The 13,339-nt window shown below is 42.9% G+C and overlaps 1 long non-coding RNA gene across 1 annotated transcript; it reads left to right on the plus strand.

Annotated features, from left to right (window-relative positions):
* Positions 1–1,568: 1,568 nt before the first annotated feature.
* On the plus strand, positions 1,569–8,403 carry LOC144327437 (uncharacterized). Its single transcript, XR_013392481.1, has 3 exons — positions 1,569–3,341; positions 4,609–4,727; positions 6,323–8,403. It is a non-coding gene; the product is annotated as an uncharacterized LOC144327437 (long non-coding RNA).
* The last annotated feature ends 4,936 nt before the right edge of the window (positions 8,404–13,339 follow it).

Here is a 13,339-nt window from a genome sequence, read left to right on the forward strand (position 1 = left end):
TGGTCAGGGGTCCCTTTACCTTTAAGGGTCCAAATATCAGTCTCACCCTAAGAAGAGGAAGAATTGATGGACATCTAGAACCTCACACATTTATCTCTATGGGGAAAAAAGAAAGAATACAAAAACAAAATGAGAAGTTAAAGACTTTGAGGAGCACATCACTAAAAGCATTAAGACAACCAAGAATGATTTCAAAACTTTAAATACACCGGAAGGTGGAAATTGACTAGGGTGCTAGCTGGTCTGGTGGCTGACAAAAGAACTAAAAGTGTATGAAAGGAAGAAAATGAGGTCTATCTGTTTCCCTTCATCAAAAGACTGAGATTCAACAAAGAATAATTAAATAATTTGTAGATTCTTAAAGTAACAAAACCCTCCATGCTGAAAGCGCATATCAGAGATGAAATAGTAAACCAAGTGAGCTGCAAATTAGGGCTTATTACGAACCCTCATTGAGGGTAATGCATGCTGGTAAGATCTTAAAATCACATTGCTGTGAACTAATAGAAAATAGAAAATAGTTATTATGGAACTCAGCTAATAGGACAAAAAGTTCCCAGGATGCATTAGCATGCTTCCTAGAATAATCTCAGCATGCCATCCTGACTTTATACATCTGTATCTGAGCAGATATTTCACAGACCGCACAGAAGAAGAAGAAATGAAGTTATTTGGAGAAGGGATCATTATCTTAATGATCCCCAAACCAGGACATGCGTCTTACAGACCATGCATCACATGACCCACGCAAGAGCATTCCCTCCAAATGGGATGTTCTGAACAGTTGATGGGTGTGTGCCACCAACTTCCTGAGGTCTGCAGACCACCAGTGGGGAACCACTGTTCCATGGCAATTTCATTCCCACCCCTCTCTGGCATCCAGCAATCCTTGTCTTTCCCTCACCCCCACTGAGCTTATCAGAAGAAAACAAATCTAACCCTCAAGATGCAAGTGGGGTGCCAATTCTAGGCATCCTCCAATCCGCATGTGTGTTTATTTGTTTTTACAAGTACCAACACCTTGGAAATGGCAAGTATCTTGTTTGTTTCCTTTCTATTACACTCTGATGTAAGCTGCTAAGGTACACTTGGCATTATACGATCTTTTTAATAACCTGCACCAGCTAACCTGCTTCCCACAGAGGGAAATCCAATGTATTTTGAGCACTCCAACTGGCTACCGATGAGCTGGAAATGCTAAATGGCTTTCTAAACTCCAGAGGCAGAATAACTGGGAAAGCGGGCCACTTGTGTGTACAAAAGGAAGTAGTTCTATAGCAAGGCTGGAGCCCAGGACAGTCCTCAGTGGGGAAGGTTGCAAGCAATCGAAAGACTGAGACAACTCGTGGCAGCTAAGACATAACAATGTCACAACAAAGAAATGCAGTTAACACAAAAGAAAATATACAGGGGAGGAGAATGCACTTGGATAAAGAACTGACCACTTCCCTCTCATCTACAACTCGTTTTCTATACTGAATTTGTTTCTGCTATGATGTTTTACTCTTTTGAACTCTGCTTTGGAGTTTGCTTTTACAGTTTGTTTTATTCACCGCTTGAGTGAGTCTTGCTTTATTGGAACTATGATTTTTAATCTGTTTTATTTTGTGCATCACGCAGAGAATTATGCTTATTAGCACCTGATTAAATGGAATGAACAAACCAACCAACCAACAACCACATCTGCAGCTTCTTCACTCTCTTATTTGCAGCAAAATCTGACACAATTTAAAAACAAAGTAGTATATGAAAAGGAAGTACATATAAACATCTCATAATGAGTAATACATAGCTTATCTGCACTTTCATTGTTGAGACACCTGGTGTTTCTAAATACACTCAATAGTTTTCATTAGGTCCTTTGACTGTAAAAGAACTACCAATGTGTTCTTTAGGGAGAAAGGCTCTCTCTCCTGAATTGCTCCATTAGCTGAACAGTGAAAGAAAAAGCCATTTTTGTTTGAATTGTCTATTAGCCATGCATTGATCCAACACATCTCTGCCACAGGCATAATCTGTGTTGTTAGTTGCTCCCCCTCTCCAGAGAATCCAAAGAAACACAGTTGCGTGATGTGAGAGGGCAAGGTTTATTTGGGGTTGGAGGAAGAAAGCAATTTGTCCCAGGGCCTCAAGGCCAAAGGGAGACTCAAAGAACTCTTTTGGCATATAATAGAACTGTAGAGCTGGAAGGGACCCTGAGGAGCATCGGGTCCAACCCCCTGCCATGCAGGAAGATGCGGCCAGTCCCTTATGGGGATCGAACCTGTGACCTTGGCATTATCAGCACCACACTCTAACCAACTGAGCCAGCACAGATGGAACTGCAAATGTGATTTGGTAAAATAGATTGTTGGCTAACTGATACAGATTCAGTTACGTTAAAGAGTTTAAAATGTTGATGATTTCATGTAAGGCCATTCTGATTGGCTGTGAAGGAAACTCCTCCCCTTCTCTGCTGGACAAAGAACTCACGCTCACAATACCAGTTCTGCCAAAGAACCGGTTGAACCTAGGCCTCCAGTCTTCAACTGTTTGCAGGGCCGGTCTCTGCTCTGTTTCAGACCTTCAGCTACTTCCAAAGCTTTTCTGGAGCTTCCTCATTCCTCCAAATCCAGCTTTGACTGAGCTGTCAAGTACAGTGGTACCTCAGGTTAAGCACTTAATTCGTTCTGGAGGTCTGTACTTAACCTGAAACTGTTCTTAACCTGAAGCACCACTTTAGCCAATGGGGCCTCCTGCTGCCGCCGTGCCACCGGAGAACGATTTCTGTTCTCATCCTGAAGCAAAGTTCTTAACCCAAGGTAATATTTCTGGGTTAGCGGAGTCTGAAGTGCATGTAACCCGAGGTACCGCTGTATATACAAGGCTCACAGGCATAGCCAGGATTTATGTTAGGAAGGGAAGAACCTCAGTTAGTTAAGTATTTTTAGTGATTTGCTTTATTTAGGAGAGCAGGTACCCTCCTGACCCCCCCCCCCCCGCCTTGGCTATGCCAATGGCAAGGACCTTTATACTCCCAGTGAGCAGACTTCAGCCCCTGGTCTTCACTCAGGTCCGCCACAAAGCCTCACTTACCCCTTGCTTGCCTGAGATAGGTCCATTCAAATGCAGCTTGCTTGCGATAGGTTCGTTTGAATACAATCCTCCCAGCAAATGCAGCCTGCCTGTGATAGGTCCATTCAAATGCAGCTTGCCTGTGATAGGTCCACTTGAATACAAGACTCCCAGCGACACACATAGTCAGAGAAAGATGGGGTGCCATCTCCCAACAGTCAGAAGTTTGCGCTGGGTGTGGACCATGGCTATGCCAGGGCACAACCGCCACTTGCCATCATAGGAAGGTAAGCAGTCCTTTCAGGGCTTGATATTCTTGAATCAGGGCCTGAATAGCCTGGTTGATATCAATGGGGACCCACTGCCTGCCACACCAGCATCGTCCATCTCTATTTGTATGTATGTATGTATGTATGTATGTATGTATGTATGTATGTATTAAATTTCTATACCGCTTTATATTTTTAATAAAAATCTCAAAAAGTTTACAGCATATTAAAACAATAAAACAATAGCCGGGCAATGTTCCTCTGGACTCATGAGGCGCAACATGGAGTGAAAGAATATCCTAAAAAAATACAAAGTATTGCTTCTGGATGCCTCTAAGTAAGGATCTTCAGAAATCCAGTCTTAGTCATTCATTTGCTTTCTGAAAGCTTCTTTCCTTGAAAAGTAGGGCATAAATTCACATTGTAACCGGGGAACAGAAAGAGTAGTTCCAAGACCGTGGTGTATCATTTAATCAAGAATAGATAAGTAACTTGAATTGTGCCTGTAGAATAATGAGACTATAGTGAGAGGGGGGGAAAGGGGGAAAAATCTGTGATAACGATACTGATTGCTTTACAATCAAGAGTCTTAAGGGGCAGACATTGTGGGAAACTCCTCTGTTATTGGGTCCTATTAAAAGTGCATGACTGCCATTCTCTTTGGCACCTGACCATCATATGGCCAGATGAATGAATAAGTGGATCCCTCCAACCTTAACATAAATGTTCTGTTTCACAACTGAGAGCCCAAGCTCAATGCATTTTGTGGACGGAGTGGATTGTATAAAATGTTTTTTGGCATTAAATCTCTCATTTTCTCAACTCTGCAGCACATCTTATGGTCTTCCACCCCCATTTCGTGCAACGTGACATCCCTTGTGTTACTGACTCTTGCTTTCAGCAACCAAAAGGGGGGCAGGATTATCACTCCAGATGGCTCCTACCTTGCAGAATATTGGCTGTGGAAATGAAAAAAAGGCAATAAAGAAATTCCTTTGCCACAACTCCTTGTTTTTTCCCCAATAAAAGAAGAAAGTCTTTATTTAAAAAAAATAATTATCTGCAAATAATTATATATTTTAAAGTACACAAAACTGAATCCTTCTTGAGAGCTAACCTTCTCTAGTTTCCACAGTGGGTGACTGCCATTACAAACCAATTACCCCAGAATAAGCCTGAAGTATATCGCAACACTCCCCCTGCCCTGCCTATTCCGCCAGGCAATCCATTAGCAAGAAGCTTCTGCTTATGTGCATATATTAACCTAACCTATTTTACCTCACAGGCCTCTTACAAAGACAGAACGAGGGAGAAGGGAGAACAACTGACACAACCCTTAACTCCTGGCAGGAAAAAACCAAGATACAAATATGGCATGCCATACACAGATCATATAAAGAAAAAGTGAGTCAGTAAATCAGCCCCCCTTGATTTAACTGCAACTTTTCATAGTCTCAATATTTACAACAAAATATCTCTCCCCCCCCCCCCAAAAAAAACAAAAGTTTGCCAACCCTGATCAACAACAAGCAAAATAATACTTTAAGTATGTTCAGTTTCACAGATTTGGTGTCTGAACTACCAACTCAGCCTACCTCACAGGGCTGTTGTGAAGATTAAAAGGGAAGAGGGGAATACAATTTACATAGCCTTGAGCTTTGGGGAGGAAAACCAATACAAAGATACAACCAGCAAGAGATACTATTAAGTATGTATAGCTTCACAGCTGTCAGCAAAACACACACACATTTTACCAACCTTTATGAATAAAACCACCCGTGTGCTGAAATTCATTCGACAGGATTAGCTCAGTTGGTTAGAACACGGTGCTACAAACACTCAGGTTGCAGGTTCGATTCCCATAAGGGACAGCTGCATTTTACGGGGTTGGACTAGATGACCCTCAGGGTCTCTTCCAACTCTGATCTATGAGTCTATGAATACTGACTTGCTGCAGCTGTAGGGCGTTTGATGGTTTTTTCATTGTACTTGCTGGTTCATTTTATATTTTACATTTGTGGTTCCTGGTTCCTGTATAAATTACAGCCCAGTGATGACAAACAGCCCGTTAGCAGCCGTGTGGGGGACATGGAAAATTGGAGAGGGTGGTGAACATGGCAATATCACAGTTTTTTCTGAGTAGGAAGGAAGCCTCATTTATTTCAAGGGAAATACTTCAGAGTAAAATATGCCAAAGCCAGCTGGTTGTGTTTGATAATGTGAAGGCAGCACACTTGGGGAGTAAGTGAAATAATGTGGATGTGGAGGAAGGTACCCCAGTACACAGGAAGACTATCCTCTGTTGAGATTGGCAGCAACAGAAACAAGCTTCTTCTCCTGTTTTTTCTGCTGTCCTGGGAGCGTCTCTCTCAAGCCCAAGCAGGGATGGTCAGCATTCCTTTCTGCAATTGCATTTGTTTAGTCATTTAGTCGTGTCCGACTCTTCATGACCTCATGGACCAGAGCACACCAGGCACTTCTGTTTTCCACTGCTTCCCGCAGTTTCGTCAAACTCATGTTTGTAGCTTCAAGAACACTGTCCAACCATCTCGTCCTCTGTCGTCCCCTTCTCCTTGTGCCCTCCATCTTTCCCAACATCAGGGTCTTTTCCAGGGAGTCTTCTCTTCTCATGAGGTGGCCAAAGTATTGGAGCCTCAGCTTCACGATCTGTCCTTCCAGTGAGCACTCAGGGCTGATTTCCTTAAGAATGGATAGGTTTGATCTTCTTGCAGTCCATGGGACTCTCAAGAGTCTCCTCCAGCACCATAATTCAAAAACATCATTTCTTCGGCGATCAGCCTTCTTTATGGTCCAGCTCTCACTTCCATACATCACTACTGGGAAAACCGTAACTTTTACTATACGGACCTTTGTTGGCAAGGTGATGTCTCTCTGCAATTGCATAGCAACAATGATTAAACATACCTAGCTTTTCTGTATTTGTCTGCCAAAGCCTGACAACGTTATCTGCACATTTTCCTTTCTAACTTTCTTTATAGGTGTCAGATTGACTTACTGTTCTAAAAAAAACGAAAGCTGAGAGTTTGGATCCCATGCTGATTCAGAGCCCGAGAAAAGTATTCTCCACCAGCAGCCCCGATCGAAACTGACCACTCACCTTCTGTTGCATGAACAATTTCACCCGGAACATTTTGACAGGACAAGAAAGGGCAAGCTCTGACGCATTTGAAATTAGCTGAGCTAATTTTGTTAGCAATTCTTGAGTGAGACATAAGGTCAAAGGTGCCAAAGGACTAAAGCGCAGAACGCAATCAAAATGTAACATATTTTCATAGAGACACAACAGTGGTGTGACATGTGCTTTTGTTTCAAAGAGGAACAACAACGTGTCTCGTCGTTTTGCAGCTGTTAGAAAGATGGAGGTAGTAATTGCATAATGTTAAATGATGCATTGCAAATTATTTTGAACTGCTTTGCAAAGACATTGAAATAAAGGGGGGGGGGAAATACATTTCCCCTTCCGAAAATGGATAGAAAGGATACAATCCAGACTAACTGCTTCAAAAACTCACTGATTTCAGCCTGCACTTAGCACTACTTTTCAGATCAATGGGAAATAACAGTGCTTAAGCTTGAATGGTTCATGCCCTGAGTTGTCTAATAATTACAAACTAACAACCAGATACAAAGCAGCCAAACAGGAGTTAAGTTGACATGTTGTGTGCATGCTTTGTGGCTTGCACAAGTGACGCTAACACGCCGTGCGGCATGCATGAGTGAGATGAGCACGTCACATGATGTGCATCCACGGCATGCACACAGTTGCTGCAGAATTTTGAGGGGGCCTAGCCCCTTCCTTGAATTTTTTTGGGGACGCTTGCCCCCCCTAGATGGTCCTCCCTCCCCCAGGGAGTCCACATAACTCACCCAGGAGGTCCCTGGCACCACTCACATAACAAAAGCTATCATAGAGTTATCCAAAATTTCAAAAGTGGCTTGGCTTTTGAAAAACGGGGACGACAGTCCTTAGCTAGTCACTGGGAGGGAGTCACTGCCCTAAAGTATCTGTAATGACGCATTGCTAGAATAGGGGGTCAGCAATCATGGTTCCTGGGTCAATTCTGCATCCCAAGTGAGTGCAACTTTGCTGCTGCTTCAAGTTTGCAAAGCAGAGAGGTATTGCTGATGGTTCCCAAATCAGTCCGACCTGGGACCCTAAGTCCAGAGAAAAAGAGAAAGAAAGGTCTCCTGGCTGTGTTCACACTCCTGTTTACCATACACTCTCTGCGTTTCCAGGGCTGGGTTTATAATCCATGTTCACACATTACCCAAAAGGTATATGTGTCCTGCACTTTGTTATAAGGTGCTGCTGTTGGATGCTGTTTGTCAAACCAGCTTCACACTGATTGGAGTCCTTAAGGCTCTCCTAATTCCTTAGCTTGGGGTAAAGTTGTCCCTGCCTGTCAATGCCCCCTGGTGTGTAAACGATTAGCAGCCCATAATCTAGCCCACTTTGTGCCATTAGGAGAGCGCATCAGATTGGGCTGTGCGTACACCCAGCTCCAACTTCCATGTCACTTATGTGTCATTAAAAAAGGAAAAAAATCAAGCCCATAAAGACACAGTCTGTGCTTTCAGCTCCTAGATCAGAACAACGAAAAAGCTTTTATCCACAGATTACTTCTTTTCAGATGGTGCCAAGATGGAGCAATTTGTTGTGTTCTTAATAAAAGAAGCACTTGTAGAACCACAGTCAGGAGTTTTTGGTTCACAACAAAACAATTTCACAAAAGAGGGGGAGGAAAGCTGTTAAACCACAGACACAGTTTGTTCCTCACAGGTCCCTCCATCATCACCGCTGGGTCCTTAACGGCACATATTCTTCTAGGTGCATATCAGTTCACCACTGAGACACAGGCCACAGTCCCAGCATACATTTAGAGCACTATGCCAGTTTAAATAGCCATAGCTTCCCCCCACAGACTTCTGGGAGCTGTAGTTTGTTAAGAGTGTTGTTTGGAGGCCCCTGTTCCCCTCACAGAGCTCCTATTCCCCAAGTGGTATATCAATAAATCCAGGCATCCCTAAATTCGGCCCGCCAGATGTTTGGGGACTACAACTCCCATCATCCCTAGCTAACAGGACCAGTGGTCAGGGATGGTGGGAGTTGTAGTCCCAAAACATCTGGAGGGCTGAGTTTGCCTATGCCTGAATAAATCCCTATTCACAGGGAACTCTGAAACTGTAGCTCTTTGCTGCGATTACAGGCCTCCAAGCAATTCTCAGCACCCTTGACAAACTACAGCTCCCAGAATTCTGTGGGGGAAGCCATGACTGTGATGTCACAGGGCTCTAGACGTAGGGGTCTGGCTGTGTTTTAAAGGGCCACTGAGATGCAATAACAGCAGATCCTTCTGTTCAAACTTAGATCTGTCACAATCATGTAGAAAGAGGAGAAGCCATGATTAAGGAGCAAAAAAATAACACGCAGGTGAAAAAGGTGGAGGAGCCCTCTACTCCCTTGCCTATGTATCCTGTCTCTCACTCACAGTCCTCCTGAATGCTTTTTGCTAACCAGCCTTACTTCCTGAGCTGGTGCCAAGCAACAGGCCATGGGGAAGGATGCTACAGAGATCCGCACCTCTCTTTCTACAAAATGCCTGTGCCTGTCTTAAGGACACCAAGATCTATTCTGCGTGCAAGGATTTGCACAGTGTTTTTGCTCGATCAGTGGGACTCTAGAAACTTCTCTTGCACCACGGTGACCTCTGTTTTCTTTGTGTGGGTCTCCTCCCAGCCACTGGGCTCCGACGGTGGCTGCCTGTTGTGATGGGTGCCCCATTAGTACAGAACGTTACACCTGAAACTGTGAGAGTAGCTGGAGAAGTTGTGTTTCATTTTTATTTTTGCCTCTCCGATGTTGCTGTTGACTTTGCAGCTGAGATAACTTTAGTTTGTTTCTACATTGCACTGTTGCTAGGCCGGGCATTATGGATACCCAACAAAACTTGGTTATAGGATTGGATTGCAATCCAGATAAATGCTGCATGGAATTCCAAGTGTCCTAGGAAAACAGCTCCCTCGGAAAATTGTTCTGACAGTAAAACCTAGGACTATCAACAAGACAAAATTGGAGGATCACATTGACAAATGAGAAATTATTTTGCGTGAACAAACTCTTATCTCAATTTACATGTTCCCTCTGATTTCAGACAGTTTCCACTTGAATTCTTGTGACAGGAAAGTCCTCTTGGTTACAGCAGCGGTGGGAATTTATGGTCCTCCAGATGTTGAACCCCAGCTCCCATCAGCCCCAGCTGGCCAAGATGGCCAATGGTCAGGAGCGACGAGGGTTGAGAGTCCAACAGATATAGAGGTCTTCAGGATCTCTGCCCCCACTCCCAGAGCTACAATTTTGCTGCCCTTCCTTTCTCTAACCTAAAAAACTGATCCCACTTTTCCCTTGAGAATAGGGGCTCAGCTATACAGATACAAGTAAAACGTTTTAAATGTGTTGCAAAGTGCAATATAAAAATGTGACACTAGAAGGCGACAGTGAGCTATGCCAAATTCAGTGTATTTTTCAAAACGTTTTTTTAAAAAACCCTTTTCACAGTGTTTTTTATGTGTGTAATTCCACCCAGGCTTCAAAAAATAAGGAGAGCCTTGCTGGGTCAGACCAAACAGGGGCCGCTTGGAGAGAAGGAAACGGATGGAGTATGCATGTTCATTGTCACCCAGGAGGCCGCAGCCGCAGAGATAAGAAAAGAAGAGTTGTTCCATTGTCTGGAGAGGTCACTTCCTGGTTCGCATGGAGAAGCTGTTTTCAAAGGAGCCCAGTGACGAAAGCAGGCAGCTGTATTGTGGCAACAGATGTTGAAATTTTGCACCCCTAACAATTTTGCATCTCGGGCAACCACCCCAGTGCATAAGATTTTAAATCTCAGAATTGTGGGTTCGAGCCCCACGTTGGGCAAAAGATTCCTGGTTTGCAGGGGGCTGGACTAGATGACCCTCATGGTCCCTTCCAACTCTATGAATCTATGAATTTGCCCAAACCCTTTATGTAACTATATTCCAAGAGACAACAAGAGCTAAAGTTCTTCAGTGCACCAAAGGGCTCCCAGAGTCTTACTCAGCTACCTAAACAGCTCTCACCTGTGGTGAGTCTGAACCATTAGTAAAACCTGGTTTGTATCTACTCCACACATTCTGACGTGCTAAAACCAACAGAGATCATACAGGGAGCTTCTACACTTTACAGAAAGTTTCTGTCTCTCACTCCCCTTTTTACGTCCAAAGCTAATAACTGGTGGTGGATAAATACTGATCTGGCTTCTGCAGTTCCATCAGACTTTCTTAACTTCCAACATTTCTTTGATGAAAATAGGGACGTCCCACTCTGTAATAATAATTATTCTACTATTTATACTCCACACATCTTATTGGATTGCCCCAGCACTCTGGGCAGCTTCCAGCATATATAAAAACATAAGAAAACATTAAACATTTTTTAAACAACTTCACTATACAGGATTTCCTTCAGATAGCTTGGGGGTTGGATAACCCCATACCCTCCAACATTTTCCCAGTGAAAATAGGGACATTCTAAGGAAAAGCGGGACCCTCCCGGATCAAATCCAAAACCAAGACATCTTCTCTAAATCAGAGACATCCCTGGAAAATAGGGACACTTGGAGGGTTTGGACTTTGCTGCACACTATATTCATAGGCCGAAGGACCTTTTTAATAAACCAGTATTCCAAGTACAGTATGCTGAATTATGCACTCTGTACCCAATTTCGCACTACTGCAATTGCAGAATAAACACAGCCTGATTCTAGGCCCCCAAGAGGGAGATCAAAACATTAAATTTTATATTGAGAAATGACCATTTTTAGTTTGGCTGCCAGAGCTTAGCTTTTAATGACTGGAAATCACTTCTTTGTATGCAGGCTATAATTTATCTTTTAAACAAAAGTGATTACACTGGCCCAAATGGAAATTTGCATCTGAATAAGCTGCAGCTGAAGCAAATGAAATCAGTGACAGCGTTCTTCAAAACAGCTGGCTAGCAGGCAGAAGGAAAGACTCCAATACCAGCCCTTTTATGCCTCAACATGGTGGGTGTAGTTTATTGATTGCTTCTGTCAGATTTGGTGGTGTTCACAGTCTTTACGTAGAAGATAGATGCATTGTTTTTTAAACTGTGTGTGAAATAAAAACTTGAACATGGCCATGCAGATCTCACATGGGCAATCTCAGGAGGGCAACCAAGACGATCAAGGGTCTGGAAACCAAGTCTTAGGAGGAAGGGTTGAGGGAGCTGGGTATGTTTAGCCTGGATAAGAGGAGATATGACAGCCATCTTCAGATATCTCAAGGGCTGTCACATGGGATGGAGCAAGCTTGTCTTCTCCTGCTCTGGAGGGTAGGACTCGAACCGATGAATTCAAATTACAAGAAAGGAGATTCTAACTAAACATCAGGAAGATCTTTCTGACAGTTAAGAGCTGTTTGACAGTGGAACAGACTCACATGAGAGGTGGGGGAACTCTTGTTTCTTGGAGTTTTTTAAGCAGAGATTGGATGGCCATTTGTCATGGATGCTTTAGTTGAGATTCCTGGAAGGGGGTCCCTGCCAATGCTATGATTCTATGGGGAGCCGGGGAGCAACACTTCAAATAACCAAAGGCCTTCTCGTGAGCAAGGAAAATCTACTAAGAGCCTCACAACGCAGAGTAGTAACCACTATACGATCACGGCCAGGAAAATCTGCTAAGAGCCTGATTTTTTTTATTATTATTAAATTTTGCCTTTATTTTTATTCCAACAGCTAAAAACATATGTACATCATCCATAAAAACAGAAAAAAAACAAAGCAGGAAAAAAAGAAAAAAAAAGAGAAACAAAACCAAAATCAGATTCCATAATATTTAGGTACTAGATCGTTATACAGATCTGTTACATTGTTTGACTTCCCACCACCACGGCGTGAGCTGTAACTCAGTAATATATTCAGCAGTGTCTTTTACTAATCGTTATATCTACCTCGCAGTTTTTATATTATACCTACTGTGATTTTGATGTTTCCTAAAATCGTCTCCATGTATGAGAGAAATTTGTTCCAATCGTTAATAAATTTGGTATTTTTCTGTTGCCTGATCTTCTGTGTCATCATTGCTAAGTCAATATACTCAATTAACTTGGTTTGCCAATCTCTGATTGTTGGGATGTTAGGTGTTTTCCAATTCTGGGCTAACAGTATCCTGGCGGCTACCGTTGCGTACTGAAATAGTGTTTGGTCGTCTTTCTTAATTTCGTCTCCCACCATTCCTAGGAGGAATGCCTCAGGCTTTTTAGGGAAGGTGTACTTTAGAATCTTTTTTAGTTCATCGTAAACAGAGCTCCAGAACCTCTTTACTTCCTCACAGGTCCACCACATATGGTGGAAGTCTCCCTCTTTCTTCTTGCATTTCCAGCAGGTCTTATCCCCGGTTTTATACATTTTTGCTAGTTTTGTTGGGGTGATGTACCAATGGTACATCATCTTTTCCATGTTCTCTCGGAGTCCGACACAGGCTGAAAATTTCATACCCTTGTTCCATAGTGTTATCCATCTTTCGTAGTCTAGGGGGTATCCTAGGTCTATGGCCCACTTAATCATAACCTCTTTGACCTCCTCGTCCATAGTGTCCCAGTCTAGTAGTTGGTTATACATTTTGGATAAAAGTTTGGTCTTCCCTTCAATTATTTCTAGCTGAAACTTAGACTTATTCTTACTCATTCCTGTTTTTTTATGTTCGTTCCATAAGGCATTAATTTGGTGGAATTGTAGCCACCCCGTTAGTTTATCTTTTAGCTCTTCATAGGGCCTGATTTCCCATCCTTTATCAGATCTTATCAGAAGATCAGCATATGTCCACCTTTTACCTTCCATGTTCAATTTCTTAATTACTAGGATGTCAATGGGTGATAGCCACCATGGGATGTCCTTTTCTACCAGTCTCTTGCATCTATTCCATACTTCCAGCAGCGCCCCTCTTATAATGTGG

The sequence above is a fragment of the Podarcis muralis genome, chromosome 1, assembly GCF_964188315.1.
Source record: "Podarcis muralis chromosome 1, rPodMur119.hap1.1, whole genome shotgun sequence".
Lineage (NCBI taxonomy): Eukaryota > Metazoa > Chordata > Lepidosauria > Squamata > Lacertidae > Podarcis > Podarcis muralis.